The sequence below is a fragment of the Bombyx mori genome, chromosome 21, assembly GCF_030269925.1.
Source record: "Bombyx mori chromosome 21, ASM3026992v2".
Classification (NCBI taxonomy): Eukaryota; Metazoa; Arthropoda; class Insecta; order Lepidoptera; family Bombycidae; genus Bombyx; species Bombyx mori.
Window position 1 is genome coordinate 15,334,757 of NC_085127.1, and position 17,880 is coordinate 15,352,636.

Genomic DNA, 17,880 nt, shown 5'->3' on the forward strand with positions numbered 1-17,880 from the left:
ACCCTCTTATCGTGGCCGCCGGTAACTACATTCCCGATCCTGCGGACAGAATGGAAAGCAGTCGACGTCGCCCCAAACACGTCATTTCGTATCCTCCCGATCCACTAACGGTGCTTTTAGGTACCTCAAGCACCGGTCATCACTCTCGTCGAACCCGTCGCTTGCGACGAAGGGCTCGACGAATAAATTAACCCTCAGACACAGCCCACTGAGTTTCTCGCCGGATCTTCTCAGTGGGTCGCGTTTCCGATCCGGTGGTAGATTCTGCGGAGCACGGCTCTTGCTAGGGTTCGTGTTAGCAACGTCATCCGGCTTGAGCCCCGTGAGCTCATCTACTAGTTAAGGCGACGCTGATATAGCCTCTCAAGGCTATCAGCTTAGGTAGGAAAAAAAAGAAGCTAATTCATACTTAGCTGGCGTAGAGGGATGCCGTGATCATGCAGGCGATTCCTCCAGGGCGAGGCTGCTCCATTGCACTACCCTTGCACTGGTTGACCCTTGCGATTATCCTTAATGCGGATAACTCTGACGCGTATTTTTTGTTTGTATAGCCTTAGTATAATGGCTATAGTATACAGTGTCTAATGGGAAGTCTACGTGATGACGGTTATTATTATTATTCATATAAATAGCTGTTTCTTTGTATATTGTTATTAAATATTTTTGATAAATCATTGTGAATAAAATAAAGTTGATAACTTTGTAAAGTAGTTTTTTTTTATCAATAAGAAAATCATAATAAAAATGTTTACCCGAATAATTATTTTCTTTATACCTGGAATAGAACTTAAAATTAATATTTTTATAATAAGGAACTTCATTCCTATCCGGTGTCCCAGGACACCACACATTTTTTAATTTTTTTATTTCCTAATCGGTGGACGAGCTCGTGGTGTTAAGTGGTTATCCGAGCCCATAAACATCTACAATATAAATGCGCCACCCACCTTATTATGTTCTAAAGTCTCAGTATAATTACAACGGCTGCCCCATCCTTCAAGCCGAAACGTATAATATTACTGCTTCACGGCAGAAATAGGCGTGGTGGTCGTACCTAATTACCATCATTTATTTGCAATGCATTGTGATAAGTGGTTTTTTTTTACGAAATATTCTCCTCCCGGTTTCACGGTAAGTCACTTTGACTGAAATCTGCACGCTGTCAATCAGCTTAAATCAGTTCAAAAGATTTTCTTCCGGAGCCGCTGTAGTTTTCACTACAAATCATCCTAGTTAGGTTTAGGTTAGTTTTATTTATTTATTTATTTAGACACACCAACAGCAATGCACACAAAACATTCAGCTTAAAATTAACATGTTGTAGCAAACCGACCGGTACGTCACTCTCGCGGCCGTATGCCCGCTCGCTATACATAGTTAGCATCTATGTCGATCTTTTCAACAGTGTATAATCTATGTTCCGGGCGCTTCCGTTTTGAGTGTGAATAGCGTGCGCCCGCGTCTAAATGTAATTATTGTTTAAAATTGAAAATTGTTTGTGATAAAGGAAGATTAAAATTCGAAATTCGATATTGGTGACTAACCCCTAGTTTTAAATACCCCTGAGATCTACCCCTCACTATATCTGGCTGCCCAACGTTTCCTAATTTTTTTCTTGCTTGGACTAACAAAATGGCGCGCACGCTTTTGTGAAAAATTTGCTAACTATTGTATGCTGTTGGTGCTTAATTGTAAAGAATGCCTTTAACTAGAAATCAAGATCGCCAGCAACGTCGCGAAGACGACGTTATTCCTGCTGCAGATGCAAATGCCAACGAAAATCACGAGGAGCATGATAGCCCCCATGATCGCCCCCACGCCGAATCACGTAGCAACAATTCTACGTTCAACCTGGATGATGTTTCAGCGTTGATGGCCTCGCTGCAACGTTCGCAGGCCGAAACATTTAAGAACATTATGTCGTACGTGATGGAACAAAGATCGTCGACTCCGGCACCTCCGCCGATGCCCCCAGTGAACGTAGATGGTACCTTGGCGCGTTGCAGAGCTTCTTTCAGCGGTGCACCTGGTGAATCTGTTGAGGCCTTTATAGATGCAATTGAAAGTTATACAGAATGCGTTCAAGTATCTGACGCTAACATCATACGAGGCCTAGCCATGCTTTTGTCTGCTGACGCAGCTACGTGGTGGCTAGGATTAAAGCATCACATCTCCACTTGGAACGAAGCCAAAGAAAATTTAATATATGCATATGGCACCCGCCTTCCACCACATAGAATATATTTGGAAATATTTGCTTCCCCGCAGGATAACGAAAACACAGACAAGTTTGTTGCTCGTATTCGTGCGCTTATGGCAAAGCTACCGCGGGATGATATTACTGAAAAAGTACAACTTGATATGATATACGGGTTGCTTCATAATAGAATACGCACAAGATTGCGCCGTGAAGAAATCACATCTTTCAATTCATTATTAAACCATGCTCGGAATATAGAAGATTCGATAGAGGAGACTCAATCGAGACCAGTGTCGTCCACTAGTGGTGTGCGTTCGATCCGTGCCCAGCCGGCCCAGGCTGCGAGTCGGCCTGAACCGTGCGCCGCTCGTGCGAGTGCCCCGGCGCCGCGCGCGCGCTTTCCAAACTCCGCCGCGGCCGTCGTGCCCGCCACCGCTGTGCCTGTCGCTGTCGCCCAGCCTACCGTTGCCACGCCTGCCGCTGCTGTGCCAGGTTCTGCAGAGCAATTCGTGACCACGAAGAAACAGCGTCCAGTGTGCTCCTACTGCAAACGGTTTGGACATGCACGGGAACAGTGCCGTAAGTTAAACAACCGAGGTGAGCAAAGTCAATCTAACTTTTCCGAGGGTGTGCAAAATGACAATAATGCGTTTTATAGTGTTCAGTGTAATGTTAATAATACTAACACAATTAGTTCTAATTTACCTGTTCAGAATCTAATGTATGATGTTAAGCAGCATGACAAAAATAATTTTCTGAGTAATTTTGAATGTCAAAATTTTTGTAACCGGGATGCAAATATTAATTATGCTACCATTAACAGAGGCCCTACTTCCAGAAAATCTTATTTTCATGCCTGTAATGATTCTGTGTCAAAGAATATTAACTGTAATTGCACTAGTAATAATGAGATGCCAACCTTTTGTGATTCTCATGTTTTATATAATCAGGATGTTCGGACAAAGTGTAAAAATTTAAATATTTGTTATAACCAGGGAACTAGACCTAAATGTAAGAACTCATTTTTACCTTATAATCAAATAATTGAACCAAATTGTAATAATTTAAAATTTTCAACTAACCATGACTGTGACACAAAAGGCAGTAAGTGTAATTTTGGAAAAATTAACGAATGTGTGGAAATTGATAAATGTTTGAATTTTAATTATTGTACATGTGAGGGAAGTGTTGTAGCGTCCGTGTACGACCGTGAGAGTGATGATAGGTATTCGCATTTACGGCCTATTTTCAAAATTCAAGTTCTCGGTAAACATGGTACTGCACTTATAGATACAGCAGCTAAGCATTGTATTGCTGGTCACACGCTGTATGCTCTCCTTCTGCATAAGGGTCACCCTCTTACTCCCTCCACTAGGCGAGTCAAACTTGCTGATGGGCATGTTCGGAATATGGATGTATTGACAACCATATTACCAGTGAGGTTAGAACACATAGTGATTAACATTCCATTTATAATCTTCCCTGATTCTAATGATAATGAAACTCTATTGGGTATTGATTTTATTAATGCTGCCAAAGTTATTATTGATTTTCATCGTCATGAATGGTATTTTAGTACTGATGCTAAGGTGCATTATAAATTACTTTTTGAACCTATGTCTCGTGGTGTGTGCATAGCTTCTGCTAACATGCTTCGGGATGATGAAGGTATGCACTTGCAACCAGCTGAGCGCCAAGCATTATCTGAGTTCCTTATTCGGCATGAAAGTATTTTTACAGCAGGGGGAGGTCCGACACCATCCATAGAACATTGCATAGACACCGGAGATCACCCCCCTATAGCTGTGCCGCCCTATCGCCTTAACCCTTCCAAGAAGGAGACGATGAAGAATGAAATAGAGAAGATGCTGGCAGATGACATCATTGAAGAGTGCGAATCCGCCTGGTGCTCTCCTGCATTGATGATACCGAAGTCCAATGGTAATGTAAGATTCTGCGTGGATTACAGGCGCTTAAATGAAGTAACCAAATCGGATACTTACCCACTCCCACGCATTGATGATCTTCTCCAGAGTACGAAGAAGAATTGTTACATGACCACAATAGACCTTCGTTCTTCATATTGGCAAGTTATGGTCCGAGAAGCAGACAGAGACAAAACAGCTTTTGTCTGCCCCCTAGGCACTTACCGTTTTAAAAGAATGCCGTTCGGCTTGAAGAAGGCGCCGGCGACTTTCCAAAGGCTTATTGATCGTCTACGCTCCTGTGCTGCTTTGAAGGATGTTACAGTACTTGCTTATCTAGACGATTTGTTAATTATTTCAGAAGGATTCCAGCAACACCTACAAGATCTGGAAGCTGTTTTTGGACGTTTGTCTGAATTTAAACTTCACGTAAACAGAGAGAAGTGCACTTTTGCCAAAGAAAGGGTCCGTTATCTGGGCCACGTCATCACTCCAGACGGTGTGTCTCCTGACCCTGAGAAGGTCAGTGCTGTCCTTAATATGCTGGAACCATCTAACCTAAAACATTTAAGAACTTTTCTCCAAACATGCTCTTGGTTCAGGAAGTTTATTCCAAACTTTTCAAAGATAGCAGAACCGCTTACTCGACTGACCAAGAAGAATTACACATGGAGCTGGGGACCTGAACAAACACAGGCATTCAAAGAATTGAAGCGTCTGCTGACCACGGCGCCCGTACTTGTTCAAGCGAATTTTAAACAACCCTTAGTACTGCGTACCGACGCGAGCAACTATGCACTTGGCGCAGTTTTAGCTCAAGGGGAAGGCAAGGACGAAAGGCCTATCGAGTATGCTAGCCGCCTACTCACCGCAGCGGAGCGCAACTACTCTACTACAGAACGGGAAGCGCTTGCTGTAGTCTGGGCCGTGGAGCGTTTCAGGCCATACCTCGACGGCCAACCAATTATTATAGGCAGTGACCACCAACCCTTGCGTTGGTTGCTTTCTTTAAAGTCTCCTGCTGGTAGGTTGGTCCGTTGGGCGCTTAAACTCCAAGAATTTGACATCAGATTCGAGTACACCCCAGGAAAAGCTAACGTTGTCGCTGACACGTTAAGTAGACCGATCTGTTCCAACGAAACACAAAATAACTGCGGCATCTGTTCTGTCATTTGCGACCTGCCCACCAAGTCACCTACCCAGTTACGTCAAGACCAGTTGACTGATCCGGAAATACAGAAGATCGTCACAGAACTGGAAGGAGTGGATGAACTTGCTGCTAAAAGATGGTCAGAAAGAGGATTTCTAATGGAACAAGGTGTTTTATATCGACTTAATCCGGATTCTGATGCCGAGGCCCCACAATTAGTCATTCCTGCCCATCAAGTGACCGACGTTCTCAAAGAGCTTCACGATGCCCCTACCGCTGGACATGCAGGAATTGACCGGACTTACCAACAAGTCTCACGTCTGTTCTACTTCACAGGAATGAGAAGAATCATAACCGACTATGTAAAGGCATGTATCCATTGTCAACGCTATAAGGCTGCTAATACCAAGCCTCCAGGTCTATTGCAGACGCCGGTGATGAACCAGCGCAACGAGGTCTTGGCAGTTGATCTTTTCGGCCCGTTGCCACCTGGAAAACAGGGGGAGCGTTGGATCTTGCTAATAGAAGATACTGCTACGAGGTGGACAGAACTTTTCCCATTGAAGGAAGCTACTGCTGAGGCGTGTGCACATGTCCTCATAGAGGAGTATTTTATGAGATTTGGTCTTCCACGCCGACTAGTTTCTGATAATGGCGTACAATTTATTTCGGCAGTCATGCGTCAATGCATGTCCATCCTGGGGATAAAGCAAAACCTTATCCCTCTCTATCACCCAGAAGCAAACCCCGCCGAACGTAAAAACAGAGATCTTAAGACTTTATTAGCACAACTCGTGGAATGTGACCACACTTCCTGGCCAAACATGTTACCAGTGATTCGGTTCGCTCTTAATAACGCTAAATGTCGCACCACAGGTATGTCACCTGCTTACTTGTCATTTGGCAGAGAGATGAGGTCCCCCACAGAAGTCACTCATGACCTTCGTGCTGTTCTAGACAAAGATAACTTTGTTCCCCAAATAACTCCCTATCTCAGGAAATTTGTTAACTCCTTTTCAGCGGTGCGCGAATGTGTAGAGACGCTTCAAGATAAAGCTAAAGGGTATGCTGATCGTTCGAGACGGCCCATTGAAACATTCAACGAAGGTGACATGGTTCTCATCAAATCACACGTCCTCAGTAAGAGCGCTAAGAGCCTTACTTCTAAGTTTGTTCCAAAACGCGATGGTCCGTATCGCATCGTTAAAAAGGTCAGCCCTACTACTTACCACGTCGCGCATGTTGACAAACCTGATGAAGTTTTAGGGAAATATCATGTGAACGATCTCACTCTATACCGTGAGAATCAGAGTGATGCTCTTCCGCGGCCGGTGATGCCTAAAAAGAAACGTGGTCGTCCCCCAAATAATGTTAAAACAGATTCTCGAGTTCCAGGGCATATGACGACACGGCATGCTGAACCATGTGCTGAAGCTCCACGTCTTTCTCCCGCAGCTGGTGGTATGGTTGGTCTTGCGCCTGTCCCTCAGCCCAGTAGTAATGAGATGCTAGTCCAGGAGCGAGGGCGTCCTCCAGGACTAGAGGGGGAGTATGTAGCAAACCGACCGGTACGTCACTCTCGCGGCCGTATGCCCGCTCGCTATACATAGTTAGCATCTATGTCGATCTTTTCAACAGTGTATAATCTATGTTCCGGGCGCTTCCGTTTTGAGTGTGAATAGCGTGCGCCCGCGTCTAAATGTAATTATTGTTTAAAATTGAAAATTGTTTGTGATAAAGGAAGATTAAAATTCGAAATTCGATATTGGTGACTAACCCCTAGTTTTAAATACCCCTGAGATCTACCCCTCACTATAATGTATAAAATTAAGTACTGGTATATAAGCCAGTTACAGGCATGTACAGCAATCTCTTATAACACAATATGACATGTTACAGCTATTTTACAAACAGCGGGAAAATAGGCTAGATTTAAATGTTAAAAGGAAGACAAAAAACTAGACAAGAGTTAACTACTTAACATTCTGTCATAAATTATAGACAAAGGAACTTGGACAAGTGACTCGAAGAGCTTTGAAATGCATGAAAGTATGGAAATTGGTCTGTAGTTACTAACATTGCTTGTGGCGACTTTCTTAAATACTGGGACTACTTTAGAGCTCTTCCACATGTCTGGAAATACACCATCATTCAAGAATCTGTTAAAGATAATTGACAAAGGTAAAGCCAAAGCAGAGCCGTGGTCCAGCACCATGTCTAGCTTTTTAATTGCGCGTTGGATGTCACGTTCTGAAATGTTAATACGACTTAAAGGAATTGTATTAAAAGAAAAGTCCACAACTCTAACAGTCTAAAAAGCCTAAATTTAGGGAATCTCTGTAAATACTGACGAAAAGCAACAGTAACTTGCGAACATCTGTGCGATCTGCGGTCCGGTATATCATTCCGATAGAGGCACCCGTCACGTGCGGACGTGCTCATCGACCACTCGATCGCCCGGCCTTTGTTCGCCCGGCTTTTGTTAGCCCGGCCAATGTTCGCGCGGCCTGTGTTTGTGGTACATCTGCCGACCAAGTGTTTTTCCTGGAAGTTTTTATTTGTTTTGTTTCCTTTTGTTATTTCTGTGTTCGTGGTACATCTGCCGACAAACTGTTTTCGTGGAAGTGTTTATTTGTTTTGTTTCTTTTTGTTATTTCTGTTTTGTTGTGTTTTCTTTGTCCTGTAGTAATCGCGCCGCATCGCCACCTGTGTTCAATAGAACCGCTCAGTTCCGAGAAGTTGGGGCCTCGCCGCAAGGTGAGTGTTTTCTAAGACCCGGGGTAGCCCCACCTGGGCACGTAGACATCATGGACGCTGTATTTGCGGAGTTTCTCCGGCTTCGCTACCCAAAGCTCACTTCCGAGTTTCTGGCCTTCAAGGCCGATCACACCGCGAGCCCTCTCGTGGACTCCGCCGAGCTCGCTGCTCCTGCGTCGCCTGTACCTGCGTGCAAAGCTTCTGCATCGAGCACCGCAGCCTCCGTCGTGCCTGCCGTTCCCGCGTCGCCTATACTGGCGAGTAAAACTACTGCGTCGTCCGCCGTGGCCACCATTCCAGCAGAGCGATCATCCGCGGCCTCCGTCGCGCCCTCCAAAACTCCTGCTCGTAGGTCACCTGCGCCCGCCTGCTCGTCCTCCGACTCTGACTCGGAGATGGAGGTCGACCTCGCCCCCGCCTCATCGACGGATGGATTCACCCTGGTACAAAAGGGTAAGAAGCGTGCCGCGGAGTCTCGAGCTCCCGTGGCCGCTAAAATTAGCAAAGCCGCGAACGCGTCGCGCCCCCGCCCTCAGACTCCCGTTGCGCCTCCAGCCCGTGCCACTCCGTCGCCGCGTCCGGTGGCACAAAATAAAACCCAGACCCCTCCCCCGGTAATCCTTCAAGAGAAGGCAGCTTGGGATCGAATTTCCCTAGCCCTTAAGGCCAACAATATCAATTTCACGAATGCCCGTAACCTCGCGAACGGCATTCAAATTAAGGTTCGAACACCCGACGACCATAGGGCCCTCTCTTCTTACCTCCGTAAGGAGCGTATAAGTTTCCACACGTATACGCTCCAGGAGGAGCGTGAACTCCGTGCCGTCATACGTGGCATCCCTAAAGAGTTGGATGCCGAACTCGTCAAGGCCGACCTTCTCGAACAAGGCCTACCGGTTAACTCCGTACACCGCATGCACACAGGCCGCGGAAGGGAGCCATATAACATGGTTCTCGTCGCCCTCCAGCCTACCCCCGAGGGTAAGCAAATATTCAACATCTTAACGGACTGTAGCCTTTCCGGAATCGCCGTCGAAGCCCCACACAAGAAAGGCACACCTAGCCAATACCATAACTGCCAATTATACGGGCATTCTTCCCGTAACTGTCACGCGCGCCCCCGATGCGTCAAGTGTTTAGGCGATCACGCCACGGCCCTATGCACTCGCGATCAAAAAACCGTGACGGAACCGCCTAGCTGCGTCCTGTGTCGAACACAGGGTCACCCCGCAAATTACCGCGGATGCCCCCGAGCCCCGAAAATAAATCGCCGCGTCGCCCGCCAAAACCGCCTCCGAGCTTCCGGCCCAGACATCAAAGCCTCGGCGCCCTCTGTGTCGCAGGCTAAGCCAGCGTTCGTTCCGGCGCCGGTGCCCAGTGTCTCGGCCTGGGCGAAACCGCTGCCGTACATGAACACGGCTACAACTCCCTTCTCCGCGATTCGTCTCGCCCCCGCGACTCGTCCCTCTCCCGCGACTTGCCCTCCGACCGCGTCCGACAATCTCGCTTTAGCGATCGACTTCTTTCAGTCGATGAACTTTGAGCGCGTTAACGCTTTGGGCGACGCCATTCGCGCTGCCTCCACTGCACAACACTTTATCGCCGTTGTGCAAGAATACGCCGACGTATACGCGTCATTAAATACATACGTCCTCCTCTCACTCCGCCGGTAATCAATGGCGTATATAAGTAGAATAAAGCCCCTATCCGTAACGATAGGATTTTTTAACGCTTACGGTCTCGCAAATCAACGTGATCAGGTTTCTGACTTTTTGCGTGACCATCAAATTGATATCTTTTTAGTGCAGGAGACCCTACTTAAGCCCGCGCGCCGTGACCCTAAAATCGCGAACTATAACATGGTCAGGAACGACAGGCTCTCTGCTCGTGGTGGTGGTACCGTTATTTACTATAGAAGAGCCCTGCATTGCGTCCCGCTCGATCCTCCCGCGCTCGCTAATATCGAAGCATCAGTGTGCCGAATCTCACTGACGGGACACGCGCCGATCGTTATCGCGTCCGTTTATCTTCCACCGGATAAGATCGTTCTAAGCAGTGATATCGAGGCGCTGCTCGGCATGGGGAGCTCTGTCATTCTGGCGGGCGACCTAAATTGTAAACACATCAGGTGGAACTCACACACCACAACCCCGAATGGCAGGCGGCTTGACGCGTTAGTCGATGATCTTGCCTTCGATATCGTCGCTCCGGTAACCCCGACTCACTACCCGCTAAATATCGTGCATCGCCCGGATATACTCGCCATAGCGTTATTAAAAAACGTAACTCTGCGCTTACACTCGATCGAAGTAGTTTCAGAGTTAGATTCAGACCACCGTCCCGTCGTTATGAAGCTCGGTCGCGCTCCCGATTCCGTTCCCATCACGAGGACTGTGGTGGATTGGCACACGCTGAACATCAGCCTGGCTGAATCTGATCCACCATCGCTCCCGTTTAGCCCGGACTCTACCCGTCTCCTCAGAATACCGCTGAAGCCATAGACATCTTAACGTCACACATCACCTCGACATTAGATAGGTCATCGAAACAAGTTGTAGCGGAGGACTTCCTTCACCGCTTCAAATTGTCGGACGATATTAGGGAACTGTCAGGTTTTGTTGTACTCTTTGCTCGAGTTTAAATCTCTCCAGTACATGGATTGGACACTCCAAAAGCAAGTGTTGTATTGTTTCTGCTTGCACTGGGTCGCAGACGCACGATGGATTCTCCTTGCATTTAAAACGACTAAGATACTCGGAAAATCCACCGTGCCCTGTCAGGATTTGTGTTGTCAGGTATGTTGGTACGAATTTTCGCCCAACTTTGTAGGCCGTCTTCGCGTCCGGGAAGAAAAGTTTTGTGATCGACGCCGTTTCTCCCGCTTTGTACCTACGGTTCCATTCATCAAGCGTGGCCGTACGAATACCACGCTTGATGTATGCAATCGGGCATCGGTCATAATCCGGTTTGCGTTTGGTGTCTATAACTGCTCCTTTGGCAAGTTCATCTGCTCTTTCGTTGCCTTCCAAGCCTGTGTGAGCCTTAATCCAGTGCAAGCATATGGTTTTTCCTTCACGAGATATGTGTTTAATGTTTTCTTTGGCCTGCACTGCAAGGAGATGGAGGCAACTGTAATTTTGTATGGTTTGAAGAGCTGCCATGGAGTCGCTGTAGACACCAAACGTTCTGGCTCTGATAGTCGGGGCTTCTTTAGTTGCTACGCAAAGCGCCAGGAGTTCCGCCTGGTAAACCGTGCAGAAACTTGGCAGAACGAGTTTACGAGCTTTTATTTCAGCCTCACTGTTCCAGACTGAGAGTGCGGCCCCAACTCTGCCGTCGATTTTACTGCCATCTGTGAAGATTCGAATGTCTAATACACTGTACATTTCGACATCATCTTGGTTCACCAAGCGGGTAACCCCTATCCCAGTGTGCTCTGCAGGATGTGGCATCCCGGCCGCCCACGTCATCTTCTCCACCTCACGGCCACACAGTTCCGGAACTGGTGAGCCCCTTCTGGCCTCGTATAATGCAGCCACTTCTCGCAATCTGAGGTCGAGGGAGAGCACACCCGCCAGGATAAGTGCTGAGTGGAGAGAGACTTTGCGATATGCTCTGCAGATCTTCTGCGCTATGCCTCTCTGTACAATTCCCAGCTGTTTCTAGGTACCCACCTTGTTTACTGCGGGTGCCCACACGCTGGCCGCATACAGGATAACTGGATCTATGACGGCTGTATAAATTGTACGAATTACATCTGGGTGGAGCCCCCAGCTGGCCCTAGCGGCCCTGGATAGCTTCTTATAAATATTTATGGCCTTGCGGCAGACATTCGAGACGTGGCTCGTGGTTGAAAGTCAGCTTATCGTCAACTGTGACACCCAGTATTTTTATTTCTTTTGCCATTTCGATGCTGACTCCCCCCACGCTCAGTCTTGGGGTGTCGTACTTAAGTTTCCTTGTTATGGTAATGGCGTTGGTCTTGTGTGCCGCGCATTTAAGCTTGTTTCTGAAACCCCACTCCTGAGCATGCCCAAGTGCTGCATTAGCTTTCATTTCTATCTCTAGTGCGGTGTCTCCATCGACCACAAGCACGGCATCATCCGCGAATGCCTGGCAGTAATCCTCTCTCCGTTCGAAGCTGGTTAACAGTGGATCTATTAGCAGGTTCCACAGAATGGGCCCCGCCACGGATCCCTGTACACAGCCTTTACTGGTTTTGGTTAGGTTTTTTTTTTTTTATTGCGCGTTCCCCTGACGAGTAATTGTCAGGGACATTTTTTAGGCTATTTTGCTATTTTTCCAATTATCTTTTTTTACTATTTGTAATGTTGGGTTCATGTTTCGTTTTCCATAATTATATAATATTCGTTTCTGTTCCCTTCTTATACTTATACTTTAATTCCCTTATATTTTACTTATATGCTTATTATTATACATTTTATTTCTTCACTTTTTTCCGATATATCAAAAAAATCATCGAATCACTACAATGCCAAAGCAAATTCCTCGTATTCCTCGTCGCTACCTATAGTTTTAAAATAGAAAAAGAAATGTTGTAAGAAAAATGGAAATATTAAAAAAATATGTAATTTTAAGATATTATAATATATTGTAATTTATTAATGTAAATTTTTAAATTGGTAATGTAATCATTAGATAACGTAAAGAAAATGTAAACATAATTATATAAAATGTACAATTGGGGCACGCCCTCCCGAGGGGGGTACCGGTATACCGGCGTGGCTTCGTGGATTATTGTCCACTCGAGCGTCGGGCGGTGGTCTGTCGTGCTCATAGACCTATATAGTAGGGACACGACATATTGTTCTATACGTACAATTGCTTATATAAATAGCACCCATTTTGAAGGTACATACATAAACATATATCTATCTCGTTCTTACTCAGCACTTTAACTCGCAGGAAAACAATATAACAGTATTTCAGTGCGTACATAAAATGAAACATGAATATACGTAAATGTCTCCGTCTCCGTCTAATGAGGCCGAAAATCCGCCATGTTTAGCGCGCCAAATGTCATTGTCACGTCCGTTCGGCCGTCTGTTTTGGGTTGTACATTATTTATTGACTTTGAAATCGATTTAATATGATTGCTTATATAAAATTTCTTATTTTATCATGCTCAAAACATACAAAAATAATAATTAAAACATATTTTATAGGATCTCAAGAAAGTCGTCGGAGCTATTTAAATAAAATAGTTTTATAACACTAATGTCAACTCGTTAAATATTTAATAATTAAGTGATTTTAGAGAGGAAGTCACAAGGAATGACGTTTCTAATTTTATTAACGAGTAAATGTTCTGTTGGTTTTTGGTTTTTTATCAGGCGGTCCCTTGATAAGTTTAAAATTTGAATCACTCTCAAGTGAGAGTGATTCAAATGGTGCGGCGTACCTTCCTTGAGGTGCGCTGCGATAGTCTGTTACGGACTTTAGAGTCAGCAAAACAATTAAAATAGATTGTAATAGTCTAAGAAAAACACGTACTCAAAATACGATAACATTCAGCATGCTAGAAATGGGCAGATGGCACTGTACTACGCCATTACTTTATGTTTTGCGGCAAACGACAACTATATAAAATCAGTGTAGCAAATTTTAAAAATCGTCATATCGTTTACTTGGCTTTGAAGCACGAACTCGTCTTAGATTTCACATAATATCTAAATCACATCATCTTTGCACATAACAATATACTTACTTCCTATTAAAGTATAAATTCTACAAATACATTCGCTCAACAATATTTAAAATAAAATGAGCCAATAACGTTTATCGATAAAACCTACTAACATTAAAATCTTCTGGGCAGCACTAAAACCGCCATGTTTTGTGGCCAGATGACGTCACAGTGGCACGAATTTTCTGTTGACGTTTCATTTCCATAGGTTTCCTACTTCAGTGGTCGTGCTGCTCGTTGCACTCGATGGACTGCCGGCCAACCCGTAATCCTCACCGTGTGGGGGACGGGGGCCGCTGCCGCGAGGTACGGGGCCGCGAGGACGTAAACCTCTATAAAAAATACCCCAATCTTAAGCTCTGGCGCCCGGTGATGGGATGCATGGCTGGTGGGAGACCAGTCGCGAGGGCGTCCCAGGGGACCGTACCCCTGGCTAATAAAAACAGGAAAACCAAAAATGAAATGATCAGTTATGAAGATAATCTACCCCAGGAGGGTACCTCCCGCTCTGCGGGGGGAGAATCCCTCCGTGCGGTCGAGAGATCGGCCGCACGCTGCCCCACCGTTTCTGGGGGGGGCAATAACTGCTCTAAGGGGTCCGAGAAGGACGGCGGTAGTGTGTCCGTGAAGGACGGAGGAAACGGTGTAAGTAGAGGAGGGTCCATGAAGGACATTGAAGTGATTAGTATCCTGTCAGACGACGGCATGGCCACTGCCAGCTCAACCCGTTCGTCCCCGACCAGGAACAGAAGAAAAAGGAACAAAGCATACAGTCCGGACAGAACTGGGAGCAGTTCAGGTGAAGATACGGTGCGCTCGCCCAACAGAGCCACAACATCCAAGACATCGTTTAAAAGGGGTCGAGGAAGACCGTCCACAATAGGGCAATACGTTGGCCTCACGGCCGCCAAGGAAGCGCACCTGAACGCCCAACGCGAAGAGATGGCGCTGCTCGCCGAAAAGGAGATTATGGAGAGCGTCCGGAACCTCAGGGTGAAGGAGAACTCCGTCGCGGGCAGTACCGGGGAACCCAGACCCGATCCTGAAAATAGACTGGAGGAGACCGCAAAATTGGCCGTCAACATTGCGGCAAAGTCAGGAAACCTGAAGGGCACATACGTACGTGCCCTGAAGGAGATGGCTTTCGCCATTCGGGAGGCCAAGGAAGAGATGGCAGCGAGGACTACCGACGGTGAAAATAAGAGGCTGCAGGAGCTCTGCAGGAGGCAGGAGGCCGAGATCCTGCACATGAAGAAGGCGATCGCCGACATGAGGTCGGAGATGGCGCGCCTGGCCCATGCAGTGGGATCACCGGCAGCCATACCCGCCCCCGCCCCGATCCAACGGAGCGACGATGAGGAGGAGCGGCGCCTCCAGCGCATCATGCGTGCCGACGGAACGATGCTAGACGCGCGCCTCGCAGTGATGGAAGCACGGCTGCCGCCGGAGCCAAGGCTGAGGCCACCGCTGGCCGCAGACCACAGGAGGAGCCGCGCTCAGGAAAAGACGCCGACACCTCCAACGGCAGCAGAATCAATGCCGACGCCCGAACCAACAGCTGCGGTCGCGACCGCGGCACCCAACGGTGGCGGCCCACAGAAAAAGAAGGCGCCGAAAAACAGGCAGCAGCCGGCTCCCACAGAACCACGGACATTCCCCCCCCGCCCCAGCTGCTCTGACGGAAGCGTGGACGACGGTAGCCCGAAGAGGCGCCAAGCCGAGGACGGCAACGGCGACTGGCACCGTGCCCGCTCCACCGCCCCTGAAGGAAACTTTGCGAAGTTGGGCCCTCGACGGCTTCCAAACGTCGGGGGTCCCGATCAGGTGGCGCGCCGCCTCTACATGGGGGTGGTGCGGTCGATGGCACTATACGGGGCTCCCGTATGGTGCCACGCCCTGACCCGCAAGAACGTCGCGGCGCTGCGACGTCCGCAGCGCGCGATCGCGGTCAGGGCGATCCGAGGATACCGCACCGTCTCCTTCGAGGCGGCGTGCTTGCTCGCCGGGGCGCCACCCTGGGACCTGGAGGCGGAGGCGCTCGCTGCCGATTACCGGTGGCGTTGCGACCTTCGCTCTAGGGGGGAAGGGCGCCCCGGCGAAGGAGTAGTTCGAGCGCGGAGGCTCCAATCTCGGCGGTCCGTGCTGGAGGCGTGGTCTCGCCGCTTGGCGGACCCGTCGGCCGGCCTCCGTACCGTCGAGGCGGTCCGTCCGGTCCTCGCGGACTGGGTGGGCCGAGACCGCGGATGCCTCACCTTCCGGCTGACGCAGATGTTGACCGGCCATGGGTGTTTTGGCCGGTTCCTCTTTAAGATAGCCGGAAGGGAACCGACGGCGCAGTGCCACCACTGCGCGGACCGCGACGAGGAAGACACAGCGGAACACACACTGGCGCGTTGCTCTGGATTCGACGAGCAACGCGCCGCCCTCGTCGCGGTCATAGGAGAGGACCTCTCGCTGCCGCGCGTCGTGGCTACGATGCTCGGCAGCGACGCGTCCTGGAAGGCGATGCTCGACTTCTGCGAGTCCACCATCTCGCAAAAGGAGGCGGCGGAGCGAGAGAGGGAGAGCTCTTCCCTTTCCGCACCGATCCGTCGCCGTAGAGCCGGGGGCCGGAGGCGGGAATACGCCCGTACGTCCCGGCCCCTGTAGGTGGCGGCCTCCCCCCGGTGAAGGTCAAGGGGCGACCTGAGGGGGTGAGGCCGCGCGGCGCGCTACCAGCACTCTAGCGCGCTGCCGTGGATTGAATAGAGCGACCGGTCGACGGTGTATCGCGTCCCGACCCGGCAGGCTGGTTCTGGTCCAGCGGGGTATTCCGGGACACCAGCGGCACCGTCTGGGCGGCCCGACGGGCTGCCGTACCGAGACGGCCGACGTTTCAGAGCCTTCGATTCGCCTCGAAGGCTCCGTCGGCTGGGCGTCCTTGGGGTGAGCCGCGCCGTCTGGTTGTAGTGTTGACCGCGGTAGCCCCCCTACCTCATCCGGGTTCTGACCTCGGAGGGGATCGGACGTCGGGTGTAAGAGTGCAGAGGAGTCGTTTAGTGGGTGGGCTCTAAAATCCTTGGGCCCGCGGTCTGCTCACAACACCATGCAGATCGTTGAGTCTCACATACCCCGCGCGCCCCTTTTGCGCGGGGACCTCGTAGGAGGTTCGGCCCTCTACCCGAAAAAAAAAAAAAAAAAAAAAAAAAAAGGTTTTTTTTTTTTTTTTTTTATATCTAATCTCTCCTCCAAATTAATTGGAGACCTGTTGTACCTCATTCATTCTATTTCAATCAGTCGTCCTTCCGCATCTATACCCATACGTCACATCCACGCACTTCTTTCACATTATTGCCGCTGGGATTACGGCCTATTTTATCTAAACTATATTTTTTATATTTTTTACAGGTTCAATAATTTTAAGTTCTTTTGTTTTATTATGTCACTTATAACTATCAGTTTATCTTTAAACATTTATTATTTACACTATTACTATTATCTAAGTTGCTTATTATCTATTTTCGTTTCTTATATACTATTACAATTGTTAATATCTAATTTTTACAGTTTATTTACATTCTTATTTGCATATCTTATCTAACTTACATTATATTACTATTTCTTATCATATGTTAATATATACTTATGATATACGTAATCATATGTTTGTCTATTATTTATTTTTACTTATGACTTTACTAACAATATCTTTACAGTACGTTATAAAACTGTCTCTTACTTTTTAATTTTTCATAATATTTTTTATTTCTACTGTACAAATTTGGATTTTTATCTTAGTTTCTAGGTCTTGCCTCTCCCGGCTAAATATGGCACATTCTGTTATAATGTGTAAGGGCGTTTCGTCATATATTGAGTCGCATGGGCATGCCGGACTGTCTCTCAGCTTAAACCGATACAGATAAGACAGAAACCCCCCGTGTCCAGTCATAAGTTGTGTCAATGTTTGGTCAAATTCCAGTTTCCTCACAATAGGGTACGCCGTCTCCACCCGTGGAAAGAAGGCCTTCGTGACCGATGCTGTTTCCCCGTCGTCATATCTACGGTGCCATTCTTTTATAGAGATTCCCCTTATTTGCGTTTTAATATAGGACACCGGGCACGCGCTGTAGTCCGCTTTAGTTTTTAGTTTAAGGGCCGCTTC

The 17,880-nt window shown here is 47.8% G+C and overlaps 1 non-coding gene across 1 annotated transcript; it reads left to right on the plus strand.

The window, feature by feature from the left end:
* The first annotated feature begins 405 nt into the window (after positions 1-405).
* Positions 406-570, plus strand: LOC119630139 (U1 spliceosomal RNA). The gene has a single exon (XR_005245937.1). It is a non-coding gene; the product is annotated as a U1 spliceosomal RNA (small nuclear RNA).
* Positions 571-17,880: the final 17,310 nt, after the last annotated feature.